A 15,260-nucleotide genomic window follows, 5' to 3' on the forward strand; every position below is an offset into this window, starting at 1 on the left:
TTTGACAACAAAGAGATAAAAGCAGGTAGACTTATTTAATATAGAAAGTATGATAGCACTATTAAGAATATGCACATACCAGGGTCGGGGAGTTTCCCCCTTCTAATTATGCAGTTGATAGTATGAAAAAAGGAAGTAACTTTTATTAATTAATTTGTATTCAGTACAGAAAACTAAAAGCTATGCTCAAAGACAATGCATATCACTTAGCAGTGAAAGAGTTTATACCTACTGCAGAAGGCCAAGATGGTTAGGCGGATTATAAAAATAGTCTTTAAAGACCAGAACCCCTGGAAATCTGGGATGCACTTTCTGAAATAAGGGAAAGACACTGCAATTAGAATCTCACATCTATCTTCTTGAAACCAGTCATGAACAAATGGTTTGTTTCAGTAAGCATCTTTCTCCAAAATGCTTTGGTATAGAAACTTGGCTGGAAATACATCAAATAAATACTTTCCTGTGAGGTTTCAAGAACATATTGATTCATACATCTGGAACAATACCACGAGGTTAGCCAGATCCGCAAGAAACCAGGCAATGGAGAAGTCATGAAAATGAGTAAAAGAAGAGAGAACTAAGCATTTGAACTCAAAAGAGCAACTCCAAGCACGAAAGATATAGGAGGGAAGGATATCTAGAGAAAACAGGTCTCTATATCCACCAAAAAAAATAAAAAGTGATGCCCTTCATATATTTCTTACTTCTTAGGAGGGAATTGTTACTTTTTTATAGTGGCAAATACAATACTCTAATAGAGGGAAATTCACCCCTGTGCAGAGCCTGAACAGGGGCTATATACCCCTAAACCCCCACTTAAGGCCTATCATTGCTGGCTCTGCATAATTGTAAACTTAATCTTGAGTAGCAAAAAGCAAGGCACCTCCTTTCACTGGAGGTACAACAGGAATGAATTTGACCTCAGGACAGTATCTCAAGGAGAATTGAAGTGGGGAAAAACAGGATTACTGGGAAAGGGGGGAATTATTAAGGTGGTGATGGACTTTAAGAACTTCGCAAGCTATGTTTTTCTCTGAGTTGATGAACTAAGAAACCTACACAAGAGGAAAGTATCTATATTAACCACATTACGCTGCAACAATTCTAGTATTGCAGGCCTGATTGTGATTTATACTAAGGCCAATTTGTCCTGCTCTGGCAGTGTAAAGGGCCCTAAAATGGGTGTAAATTGCATTTTCACATTAAGGCTCCTTTACACGGACAAAGAGGTCTTAGGCTTTGTCTTCACTCCAGTCTAGCCTCCATCTGGGCAAAGATGAGTCATCTCACTTCAGTTTAACTCAACGAGCACAACCACAGTGCAGAAGAAGCAGTTGAGTGCCAGGTACCTGGTGTCGTACCCTGCATCCGCACTGGTGCTATATCCAGTCGTGAGAGATGCAACGATATGTGGGTGAAAATCCCCTGATGATTCTTGGTGCTACAACTCATTGGGCTGCTCTATACTCACTTTTGCAGGGGTCAGGCTTTGTGGGATGACTTGTCTGTCTCCTCTGGGGATTCTGAATGAAAATGGTCTGGGCCCAAGAAATGAATTTCCCTGCAGGACCCAAGCTGGTGTACGGTCATCTCTTTGTGTTCTAAGGTCTGGATCCCACTCATCCTAGGCCCCAGAACTGGAAGCTGTTTTTTTATGGAAGCAATGTTACTTTCGCATATCTCTGAGGAAGCTGCCACAAAGGGATGGTGGCCAGTGTTTGAGATGACTTTTTGGGTGGAGATGACAGCAGTAGCAGCTTGCTGTTACAAAGAGAAAGAAAAAAATGTTGGCACCATGATGACATAGAAGCATGAACACAGCTAATGCTGGCTTTCATGTCACACCTCCCCTATACAGATCCCCAGCTGTGGATCAGGACCATGAGCATAGAGTGATTGTGATGGAAACATGGGATGACCAGAAGTGGGCCCAGAGCTTTTGTTTGAGGAAAACCACATTCCTGGAGCTGTGTGGAGAGCTCATCCTGGCCTTTAAGTTCCAGCCGAGAGAAGAAAAAATTATCTAGAAGACTGTTGCTATTGCCTTGTGGAAGCTGGCAACTCCCTATTGTTACAGATCTGTTCGTAATCCACTCAGGGTTGGCAAATCCATGGCTGGTTCAGTTGTCATGGAGGTTTGCAAAGCAATTATTGCTCTACTGCAACCCAGGCTGGTTATATTGGAAATTATCCCTTAAATAATTGTGGGATCTGTATGGCACATATAGAACCATTATATGCCTACAATTTGGAGTGACTACATTCACAGGAAAGGATACTACTCCGTTATTATGCAGAGCCTTGTAGACTACAGTGGCAGATTCATGGACACTCACTTAGGCTGTACCAGCAGAGTGCATTATGCCATGGTGTTCTACAGATCTATGATAGTTCTGATATTTCATTCCCTCCTATTGACACAGGCCTTGTCTACACTGTGCCACAGTGCAGACTACAGGAGTGTGAACTGCAGAGCATACGGAAGTGTTGTATTCTAACAGCCCCATGTGGACACTATTGGCATGAACTAAAAAGTACCTAGTTCATGTTAACATAGTCCTGATTGAATGAATTGACTTAGGTTCCAAGCTTAATTAAAACATATTCCCAGGAAAATAATGACTAGTTACCAGAACCTTACCACTCCCCAAAGTGTTGAGTTTATATAAAATCAACCAAATTGAACAACAGGAGAAGATAGGTATGCCAGCTTCCCATCCAATATTGAGTCCAGTTTAAGATCATGGTTCTAGACTTCAGAGCTCTTAATGGGTCTGGAATTTCTACTGAGTGAAAAATGCTACTTTATTACTTCTCAAAAATGGAGCAACATCAACTGGCAGTTATGCTAATGAGAAAACAATACTACATGTTGCCTTAACATGCTGTCCAGCCCTGGGGTGTTCTTGGTAGTACCTTTAAGGATTGTGTTTGTGCAAGCTATATTTTGCTAAGGCCATGGGTGCAATGCTTTTAACGTTTAAATCTTTTGCACTCATGCAATGCTTTTCTATTAATAACTTGCTATTTTTACCAGTAAATGTCTATAAACAAGTAGTCAATCATAATTACGAGTTACAAATGAATTGCTGAAAACACTAATAAACCTATGTAACACTGAGCTGGAAAGGGTTAAACAACAAGCAGGCTAAGTAACCTAAAGATCAACCTTTAAGAAGATATTAGAGAAATAGTGAAATAATAAACAGGGCCATTTCTTGTAGATAGTTATCAAAGCCATGTAAATAGACTAAATCTTTTGAAATGTAAACCTATATTGGCAGAGAATTAGAAGTAAATACTGATTGTATTTGTCTGTGTTTACTTATATCTGTTAGGATTTTAACACTGTGATCTAATAGCATGTAGATGCTAAACTTCAGTTCCTGTCTAATATTTCATTACTGTGTTCTAATGATTCAGAGATCAAAAGGGAATGTTAGCAATTAGATTAAACATGTGGTGTAATGATATCATTGTGTTTATTTCTCTTTGAAGTTTGTAGTAAACTACCTGTGAATCTTGGAATGGTTAATTGCTTTTCTGCTAGTCAGTGTAACTAATTACCCATGTATACTTAGGAAATAGGAGGTTTACTTCAAAGCAACAATGCATGTTACCTATTCTTCATCCAAGGAATGCCTGCTATGTTATCTGCTGTTAAGAGGCTATCACAGCCTGCCAGAAATCTATAAAAGAACTCTAGGGCCTGATCCTGTCATCTCAGATGGGCTTAAATTTTGTTAGGGGAAGTTCAAGTCACAAGACTGAGTGCCCTGGATTACCTGCTATTTCTCATGGAAGATTTGAACAAACTCTGCATATGGATTGGACTATTGGACTATAACCTATGGAATTGATTCTAGAAGAACCTTTTACAAAAATCAACTCCTCACCATCTCTGCTATTAAACTGACCTAAGGACTTTATTCATATCTGTATGTATAATGACCTTTTAACCATAATAACTCTTTCTTTTCTTTTTTAAATAAATCTTAGATTAGTTAAGAATTGGCTGTAAGCGTGTATTTGAGTAAATCTGAAACATTCATTGACTTGGTGAGTGATGTGTTCGATATCTTGGGATTGATAGAACTTTATATATGGTAGATAAGATTTTAAGTAATCCTCGCCATATTTGACTTGGCTGCCTGAGTGGGAGCCAAAGGCTGGATTGCTTAAGGGGAATTGTATTTTTTGCTTCTGAATAACCAGTAAGGTATTGTAGAAGCTGTTTTGTTGCTGGCTTGGTGAATCTAATTATTAGAACAAACTATCAGTTTTGGTGATTGTCTGCCCCGTTCTTTGCAGTTTGCCTTGATTGAGGAATCTCAGTGTGGCCCCTCTAGTAACCAGGGTCACAACCTAAATTCAGTAATAAATTGATAGAGGTAGCATAGAAAAGATATATGTGTCTTAAATGAGTTTTGTCAGCCGATCACAGCGTTAAAAAGCATTAATTCATTCATTACTTGTCTCACCATGAGGCCAACTGTTAATAAAGGCTAAGTAAGGTATCTTTGTGTAGCTTTAAGAGCTTCAGAGAAATGTAATTGCTAGGTCTCGTCATCTTGGAAATGTCAGTTGTAGGAACTGATCCAGAGATGTATATATGCATTATTCAAGTTTTCAGCATTATCCTGACCTTAAAGCAGATACTTTTTAAAAAGTAAGAAAGAAGAGAGATAAGTACATTTCCAGGAATAAGTGATCATCCAAGAACTAAGGGAGGGGGAGGAAGAGACTTAGTGCAGAGTTCTTTCAGATGAACACATCCATTTATTCATCACATCAGGTCATCTGTTCAGTAATGCTAGCAGGTCACACATCTTTCTGTACCTTACAGTAACTTGAAAGAGTTATCATTTGCCTTTCATGTGGATGGTAAAAACACAGCAATTATGATACCATTTGAGACTTCATGAATATAACTAAATGCTACAGATGTTACTAAACAGGCATGCTAGCTACCTTTCCTTCCTGAGCATTGTTCACACACCAAAATTCACAAAATATTTTGCTATCAAAATGACTTAAGATTTATAGTGCAGTCATAGAAGAAAAAAGGAACTTGCATGAACTGAGAGCCTATAATTTGAAGAACTTTTTAAATAAAAGTTTCTGATATTTTCAAAATACAAAAGTGAAATTTTAATAAATGCAGCCATCATGATGACTCGGGGATTGCTAATGAGCTATGCAGCTTCTCACCTCTAGGTTGCTTGTTCAAATCTAGGCAATTCAGTAGTCATGGAAAGTTGTTATCCTAATTCAAGCTATTTGATGGTCTATGTAAATAAGTTTAGATGGTCTCCATCCAGGGTTTACATCACAAAACACACCAGAAAAATTAATCCTCTGCTCCCCTTCTCCATTGCTGTTGACAATACCAATCTAATTGTCATTTGTTACTCCACCCTTTGCTTCCTCCCAAACATGCAGTTACCACTAAATCTTGTCACTTCTTTCTCACTAACATCTCAAAAATTCAACCTTTCCTCTCCATCCTGACTGTTAAACATTAGTCCATGCTCCGGTCACTTCCTGCTTTAGCTTCTGTAGCCTCCTCCTCCGTGGACTTCTTGATACCCATATCACTCCTCTCCAATCGATCCAAAATGCTAAAGAAGCAGAGGGGCAGTGAGAGGAGGTCAATTCATAAAGGAAGCAATGTCTAAAACTATCTGTGCAGAGTTATTGTGTTCTAATTAGACACTTCGGTGTAGAAATATGCTTTCTAATTGCCTGCAATTTTGGATAAATATGAGACTACATTATATAGGTTCCCGCTGAAAATGAGAAAGTCTGACTTATTATCTCTATTTATACTGCAAGTCATAAAAGAGCCAGAATAAATTTTGAATCTCTCAGTGCTTGAGACTTCTAGAAGACATCAAATACAGGCACGGGGAGCCTCTAGCTACTATGAATACAAGTCATTAGCACCATTTATTAGATCCTCCCAAGCCAAAGCTATACAGTACAATTTATAGTCAGTATAAACAGACATGTTTGGAATTTTAGTGTCAAAAGCATTAGAGCATAGGGGCTCAAATGACGTCATTTCCAAACTTGGTAATGTACTGCCAGCTCCATAACTTCCCCCATATTTGACCCTTCTACATCCTCATAAATATTCTATATTAACACAGATTTTCAAATGGACTTCAATTTAGCCAAATTTAGTGGCTGATTCAGGCTCAGTCAAAGTCAGTGAGTAGTGGGATCCAATCACTTCAGAGTGAAAATGAGTAAAATGAAGACATCTACCTAGCTGATTTGTGAAAGCATGTTTTTTGTTTTTTTGTTTTTTTTTTTAAAGAGAGGTGCTTTTATGTGGACTTGGATGAACATGTAATTCGACACTTCTGATTCAAAGCAGATCTATATAGTATGCATTCACCTTACTGTAACTGAATGAACAAAGTCAGGTGCCTAGGGACCTATACTCATGCTTTTGCAGTAATTGCATGAGCAATCACAACAGTTTGGTAGGCAAATGTAGGCATGTAATTTCACACACACTTTATCAGCATGAAAATGGACTTATACACACTGAATATCTAGCCTTAACACTTAGGAGATTTTCATCAAAAGATGGAAGTTTCAGCAACATAGTACACATTAACTGGGATATCCACCACACACTATGCTGGGATATTTATTCAGGACCCACTCTTACAAGGCAAGTATCAGAGGGGTAGCCGTGTTAGTCTGGATCTGTAAAAAGCAACAGAGAGTCCTGTGGCACCTTTAGGACTAACAGATGTATTGGAGCATAAGCTTTCGTGGGTGAATACCCACTTCGTCAGACCCACTGCATCTGACGAAGTGGGTATTCACCCCCGAAAGCTTATGCTCCAATACATCTGTTAGTCTTAAAGGTGCCACAGGACTCTCTGTTGCTTCTTACAAGGTACCGGCCCTGACCCATAAAGTACTGAAGTGGCTATAGTGAGTCATCCCATTGGCTTCAGAAGCACTATGTACATGCTTGAAATGAAATACAGCTTCACTGGATGAGGGTCAGGCGGCTCTGCACCTTGATCAAGCCCTCAGTGCAGATTCCCATAGAAGAGAATTTGTAGAAGAGTGCACCTGCTGCTAGCGCACCCCCTTGTGCCTGGGCATGGCAGGATCTGCCCCTCTGGTGACCCCTGTTGACAGTCACTCTAGCCCTGCCATGTTCTGCTACTTCCTGAGACCCCGTCCTCCGACCAGGTCACATATAGTCCCTCCGCTTCCAGGGTAACAGAAAGTTGAACAAATAAAAGTCCCACTAGTCATCAATGTGGCATCTTCCACCCCTCCTGGGCTCCCCTTCAATTCGACTCTTCTTTCCAAGTAGTATATTCCTAGGTTTCTCCCCAGTATCCCCCAACAGAACTCAAAACTCCATACAAAACCAAATACCACTTAATCCATAACTGCCTGCTACTGGCTTAAGCATTTAGTCCAGTGGCTCTCAACTTATTTACCATTGTGGGCCACAAATGCAGCTCTTTATCTGTTATGTGGGCCATATCCACACAATGTATATGCTACCTGTGTGGCCCTGAGGATGTCACATGAGCCACAGGATCAGCTCAAGGATATTTGCCAAATCACAGACAAAGCTGAGCCTGACTCCCCTTAAAGGGCCAGCCAGCCTGTGACAGTACTACATATTGCAACATTCATTTTTGTAGCATCTTGAGTTTTTCTTGGAGGTATTTTATCCAAGTACTGACCAAACTTGACCCAGACATGACTTCTGAAAACTGAGGAGATCACTGCCTGAGATTATGTGATCAGAGGCAATACTTATGGACACCTTTGAAGAGAAATAAAACATTTTAGTATATGAAATATATAGTTTTTCTCACTTTGTCTTTGTGGAAAAGACTTATTCTCAAGGGTCACTGCATGACAGTCATCAAATAACCATCTAAATTCAGCAGCCATTCTCCTTTTTGTGTTCTATCATCTGCAAAATAAAATAAGTCACAGGTGATCCCTCAAGAATTTGCCACTGAACTTTAATAATAATTCTAGTAACATATATCCCTGATGTGGATATCTGTTGTTCTCATAACTGTCGTCTTGATGCCACAATTGGAACATGCGGACAGACAATGCAAGATTTAGTAATTACAACATACATCTTCTAAAGAGTACTGTTGATGAGTGGGTCTTGCAGGAAATTCGGTATGTCTCTGTGTGTTTGCCTCAAGAAAGAGAGTGGGATTTCACAAAAGGGCTGAACATTTTGTTTAACTCTGTTTTCATTTAAATCAATGGGCATTACCACTGTGGGCTTTTGAAAATCCCACTCAGAATGTTGACTGTCAAATCTAAGACTGACATACCATAATTTCCTTTTGAACACAGACACAGATCTACATTTAATTATTTGGGCCTACTGCCTGTGGCATCCATCATGTCGAAAAACAGAATAATTTATTACAAGAAAACTATGTATACAAGTTTTCTTAAAGACAACTTATAATAAGTTTGAGGAGTAGGATGTTCTGTGGGTAGGAATGAGAAGATGTGGGTTCTCTTTGTGACTTTGCCACTGACCTGTAGGCTTGCCAATTTTGACTCGATGTATTCCTGGAGGTTTCATCACATGACATAATCTTTAATTAAAGAGTAATTTTTAATTCCTGGAGGGCTGGCAACCCTACTGACCTGCTCTGTGACTTTCATCAAGTTATGCACCATTCTGTGCCTCAGTTTCACCATTGGTAAAATGGAGATAATACAAATAAATAATATACATGAAAAGGTAGAGGAGAATCTCTGCCACGCTGAAGAGAAGAAACAACTGTGCGGAGAGCTGAGCTAGTTGGTCCCTTTATTTCTATTTCTGTGTGAAGGGTAGCACATACCTATGCCAACCACTGGAAATGCTCAAGGAAGGAATTTTGCCTTAAAGAGTAAGCAAAATGCCTTCTCTGGTTTCCTTCCTTGCTCTCAAGAACTGTGTGGCGGGGCGATTACCTCACACCCAGAGAGACTGGGCTGCAGCAGGCCTAGGCGCCTGCGTAGACGCGCGGCCAATCAGGAGAGAGCTTACTGGGAGCCAATAAGAAGGCAGATTGGAGCCAGCCAATCAGGGCCCGGCTTAGCCAGATAAAAGGCTGCCCAGAGCAGGAGCAGTCAGTCTGTCCCAGGCCTTCAGAGGGGAAGGTCTGTCTCCAGAGCTGGGAGGCCAGCACCACAGACAGCGCAGTGCAGGCCAGCCTGAGAGAGTGGGAGAAGGCCCCACTCCATAGCCTGCTAGGCGGCAGGCCTGGGAGGAGGAGGAGGCCTAGCGTAGCGAAGGGCTGTTGGGGAAGCGGTCCAGAGGGATAGTCAGAGGAGGAAAGAGAAGGAAGACAGGGAGACTGTCACCCGAGGGCCTCTGGACCGGGACTCAGAGTAGTGGGCGGGCCTGAGTCCCCCCCTCCTTTTCCCCCCATTGTTTGCTGTGCTACCCCACGCACAGCCACGGGCCGCAGGGAGCGGCCGGTCAGAACCCCACCAGGTCCTGGACGGTGAGGATCGGACTCGAAGGTGTGGGGCTGTTGTTTACCCCCCCCCCGAAAGGGGGTGTGATTGGACAAAGGGACACTGTCGGAGGGCAGTGCTCCGGGAGAGGACGCCGACGTCGGGAGCAACGCAAGTCTGTGCACCCCACAAAGGCGAGACGACAGGCGGAACGCCACCCAAAGAGGGCGCTCTACTGGCACAAAACTAATTCCCCGAACCGGCCAGGAGGAGGCGCCACAGCGGTGAGCTACTACCCTGTCACACGTGGTGGAGAATGCGGGCATAGCGGTCCACCCCTGCTACGAGGGGCCAGCGCCAAGGCTGCGGACTATTGCCCAGAGCAGTGCCGTGCGCTGACAGACGGTCGACCCGGATTGTGGGTGCAGAACAGGACCCACCAAAGGGGTCCAGAGTGTGGGGGTTGAATCGAGAGTAACCCGCTGAACCCCAACATGGAGGCTGAGAAGCTATTAAAATGGCTGCTAGAGAAGCAGCAGGAGCAGTCGGCCCAGCAGCACCAGCAGCAGGTGCAAATGCTGCAGCAAATGACCACTCAGCAGCAGCTGATGATGACTCAGCACCAAGAGAATCAGCAGCAGCTCCTCTGAGAGTTGGCCACCCAGCAGCGGGTGCAGCAGGAACATTTGGTGCAACAGATGGCCGCGCTATTACGGCCGGCAGGAGGCACCCCTGCCGCCCCCATGGGAACCGGACTGGGGGATACCCCAGGGGCACTACCGATACGCCTCACCAAGATGGGGCCTGAGGACGACCCAGAGGCCTATCTGGTGACATTTGAACGGGTGGTGACTGCTGCCCGGTGGCCCTCAGAACATTGGGCCACGTTACTAGCCCCTTATTTGACGGGGCAGGCTCAGGCCGCATATCGGAGCCTCGACCCCCGGGAAGCACTCGAGTACGCCCGAGTCAAGGCGGCCATCCTAGACCATACCGGCATTAGCCCAGAGACCTACCGACAGCGTCTCCATAAGGAACAATATCCTCCGGGGGCCCGACCCCGCGCCATGGCCCAACGCATCCGGGACCACTGCTGGAGGTGGTTGAACCCAGAGGGCCTGACGGGACCCCAGGTGGCGGAGCTGGTAGCCTTAGAGCAGTTCACCCAGATCCTACCCCCGGGAGGGAGGGCCTGGGTGCGACGGCATCGACCGGCCACCCTCTCCGCAGCAGTGGCCTTAATGGAGGACTACTTATCGGCCGAGGGGGCAGAGGCACCACCCCGAGCAACCGAGAGCCTTGGTCGCAAGGGCGGCGCAGAGAAGGGGAACCCTCGTGGGGCGGGAACCTCTGGACCACTGGCAGGCAACAGCCATCGGCACCCGAGACCCCCCAACCCTGAACCCCGACCCAAGTTATTGCCGATGGCGACTCGGAGGGAGCAACAGCCCCCGGAGCGAACAGGCCCCCCCGGAGGAGGCCCAAGCCCAGCCAAAACCCGAGAGAGGTGCTGGGGCTGCGGTCAAGAGGGACATTTCCAGCGAGATTGCCCTTTTATGGACTGCAGCTACGGGCAGGCCTGGATGGCCGGACAACGGGCACGGAAGAAAGGGGTAAGAAAATTGATAGTCCCGGTCCAGGTTGAAGGGAACCCCACCAACGCCCTCGTAGATTCGGGGTGTAGTCAGACCCTCATACAAGAGGGGCTGGTCCCGAACCTCAATCTTTCGGGGCCCCCGATCTACCTGCAGTGTGTGCATGGAGACATCCGCCAGTATCCCACAGCCTGGGTCAAGATGGGAGTAGGCTGCCGGGAGGAGGGTCTCCGGGTAGGAGTGGCCCCTAGGCTGGCCTACCCGGTGGTGTTGGGACAAGATTGGCCCGGCTTCGGAGAGGTCCTCCTAAGATATCCGCCACCCAAGCCCCGACCAGACAGGACTATAGCACCGGGAACGGGGCTGCTTGGGAGCAGGCTAAGGGATGACCCCGGCGAGGGGACCTCCTCGACGGCGGAGACCCCTGCGAATTGTCCGGGAGACAGACCCCGTTCGGTGGAGGGCACCCGGGTGGAGTTAGAGCGCGACGGGGACTTCTTACGTGAGCAACGGGAAGACCCAACCCTAAGCCGAGCCTGGGAACAAGCCACCAACCCCACTATTGAGGAGGACGGGACGCTACGGACTCCGCAGGGCCCCCACTTTGAGGTATGGCAGGACCGCCTGTACCGAATAGCGCAGGAACCCCAGACCCGAGAGACGTTCCGCCAGCTGTTGGTCCCCCGGAGACTGCGAGCCGGCCTCCTCCACTTAGCCCACGCAAACCCTTGGGCCGGACACCTGGGACGTGAGAAGACCCTACAGAGGGTGGCCCGCCGGTTTTTCTGGCCAGGCATCCACCGGGAAGTGGCAGACTTTTGCGCCTCGTGCCCAGAATGCCAGCGAGCCGGAGCGAAAGGGGTAGCTCCTGCACCCCTGGTACCCATGCCAGTCGTGGGGGTACCCTTTGAACGGATCGGGATGGACCTCGTCAGCCCCCTTGAGCGAAGCAAGACAGGGAACCGCTTTATACTAGTAGTCGTGGACTACGCAACACGCTATCCCGAAGCCGTTCCCCTAAAGACAGCGACGGCACCGACCATTGCGGGTGAACTGGTAAAGATTTTCGCCCGGGTTGGGATACCCGGGGAAATATTGATGGACCAGGGCACCAATGTGTCCTCCAAGTTAATAGCCGAGCTATGTCGCCTCCTCCATATCCGGACCCTCCGGACATCGGTGTACCACCCGCAGACCGATGGCTTGGTAGAGCGGTTCAATGGTACGTTAAAAGCCATGTTGCGGAGGTTTGTGGAGGAGGACCCCTTACATTGGGACACCTTGTTGCCGGCCCTGCTGTTCGCAATAAGAGAGGTACCACAGGCCTCGACGGGGTTCTCGCCTTTCCAACTCCTATATGGCAGGCAGCCCAGAGGAATACTGGACCTCCTGAAAGAGGAGTGGGAAACACAGGAAACACGGGTCCTTGGGACCACACAATACGTGCTACAACTCCGGGAGCGACTCCAAACGTTAGGGGCCTTCGCCCGTGAAAACCTGGAACGGGCCCAGGCAGGTCAGGAGCGCCTCTATAATCGAGGGGCTAGAGGGAGGAAGTTCGCCCCAGGCGATTGGGTGCTGCTTTTACTGCCCTCTTCCGAGTCGAAGCTCCTAGCCAAATGGCAGGGTCCCTATGAAGTGATCCGACGAGTGGGGCCAGTCGATTACGAAGTCAGACTACCTGGTCGACGTAAAGAGACGTGTATTTATCACATTAACCTTCTAAAGGCCTGGAAAACCCGGGAAGCCATGTTCATTGGCCCGTCCACCCCAGATTCGGAATTGGACCCCTAGCAGGGGACCTTCCCGATCCCGGACCGGCCACGCTGGGGTCAGGCTTCAGCCCCAGACAAAGGGGGCAACTACAACGGGTGATAGAGAGGTTTCCAGACGTTTTATCGGCCTGCCCGGGCCGGACGACTTTGATGAGTCATCATATCGCCACCGACCCCGGGAAGAGGGTGACAGATAACCACCGGCCGTTGCCCAAGAAAATGTGGGATACAGTTCGACGGGAGGTAGAGACGATGTTAGAGATGGGAGTGGTAGAGGAGTCGACGAGCGAGTGGCGGAGCCCTATCGTCCTAGTTCCAAAACCAGATGGGACGACTCGGTTTTGCATCGATTTCAGGAAGGTCAACGCTATCTCCCATTTTGATGCCTATCCAATGCCGAGAGTGGATGAACTGTTAGAGCGCCTCGGAGGGGCCAAGTATCTGTCAACCTTAGATTTGACTAAAGGATATTGGCAGATCCCACTGACGCCAAACTCCCGGGCGAAGACTGCCTTCCCTACGCCTTTCGGCCTCTTCCAGTTCGTAACCATGCCGTTCGGGTTACAAGGAGCAGCAGCCACGTTTCAGCGCCTGATGAATAAGGTCCTCCAACCCCACGACCAATACGCGGCGGCGTACATAGATGACATCGTGGTTTACAGCCTTGACTGGGAGAGCCATTTACACCACCTGGCAGCAGTGCTACAAGCCCTCAGAGCGGCCGGCCTAACAGCTAACCCGGCGAAATGTCCCTTAGGCCAAGAAGAAGTGACCTACCTGGGATACACGGTAGGAGGGGGGAAACTAACACCCCTGATTAGCAAGGTACAAGCCCTCAGAGATGTACCCACCCCCACGACGAAGAAACAAGTGCGTCAGTTTTGGGGATTAGCCGGGTACTATCGTCGTTTTGTACCAGATTTCACATCTATAGCCGCCCCCCTGTCAGACCTAACGAAGAACTCCCAACCTCGACAGGTACAGTGGACTACGCAATGCGAGCGAGCCTTTAACACACTCAAGGAACGGCTCACTCAAGAACCAGTACTACGACACCCCGACTTCACAAAGGAGTTTATACTACAAACAGACGCTTCGGAAGTCGGCCTAGGTGCAGTACTCTCCCAGGAAGTAGACGGGGAGGAACACCCAGTACTGTATTTAAGTCGGAAGCTGTTCCCCCGAGAAAGACACTTCTCAACGATAGAGAAAGAGGCCCTGGCGGTACGGTGGGCTATCGACGCCCTCCGTTACTATCTGCTAGGGAATAGTTTTAAATTAATCACAGATCACACCCCTTTGCGATGGATCCACAGCATGAAAGACACGAATGCTAGAATTATGCGGTGGTACCTCGCCCTCCAGCCTTACGACTTCCAGGTGCTCCACCGACCGGGTAAGGCCCATACTAACGCCGATTTCTTCTCCAGGCTAGGGGAGGAGGGCGAAGAATCGGATCAAGGAGGGGGATCCTTAGCGCAGGGGGTGGTCTGCGAGGGGGCAGTCAAGCTCCCATCCAACTGCCGAGGCCCTAAACAGTTAGCCCTGACGGCAGAGGATCCGTCACGCTTGTACGGGGTGTGTCCCAAATGCACAGAGAGTGCGAGAGGAGGGAGCATACCCCAGCCTAGGCAGACGGCCATGGGAGGAGAACTGTAGTAGGTCCTAGCCGGGGCTCGACCCTTCCGGACAGGAGGGGAGCCACACCGACTCACTATTGTGGGAACAAGTAGTCAGTTAGTCCCGAAACACCGGCTCTTTAGTGCAGAGTCGGAGCAACCACAGTTAAAGCTCAGGCCCTTGACTGCAGGGGCTGAGCGAGCAAATACTTCAGAGCCCAAGCCCTGGATCAGGGCGGGGCAAACACAGTTAGGCTCAGGCCCTTGTTGCAGGGGCTGAGCGAGCAAATAGTTCAAAGCCCAGGCCCTGGATCAGGGCGGGGCAAACACAGTTAGGCTCAGGTCCTTGTTGCAGGGGCTGAGCGAGCAAATAGTTCAAAGCCCAGGCCCTGGATCAGGGCGGGGCAAACACAGTTAGGCTCAGGCCCTTGTTGCAGGGGCTGGGCGAGCAAATAGTTCAAAGCCCAGGCCCTGGATCAGGGCGGGGCAAACACAGTTAGGCTCAGGCCCTTGTTGCAGGGGCTGAGCGAGCAAATAGTTCAAAGCCCAGGCCCTGGATCAGGGCGGGGCAAACACAGTTAGGCTCAGGCCCTTGTTGCAGGGGCTGAGCGAGCAAATAGTTCAAAGCCCAGGCCCTGGATCAGGGCGGGGCAAACACAGTTACCTCAGGCCCTTGGTTGCAGGGGCTGAGCGAGCAGACAGTTCAGAGCCCAGGCCCTGGATCAGGGCGGGGCGAACACAGTTAGGCTCAGGCCCTTGGTTGCAGGGGCTGAGCGAGCAGACAGTTCAACTAAGGT

The sequence above is a fragment of the Malaclemys terrapin genome, chromosome 1 (genome assembly GCF_027887155.1).
Source record: "Malaclemys terrapin pileata isolate rMalTer1 chromosome 1, rMalTer1.hap1, whole genome shotgun sequence".
In the NCBI taxonomy this organism is placed as follows: Eukaryota; Metazoa; Chordata; order Testudines; family Emydidae; genus Malaclemys; species Malaclemys terrapin.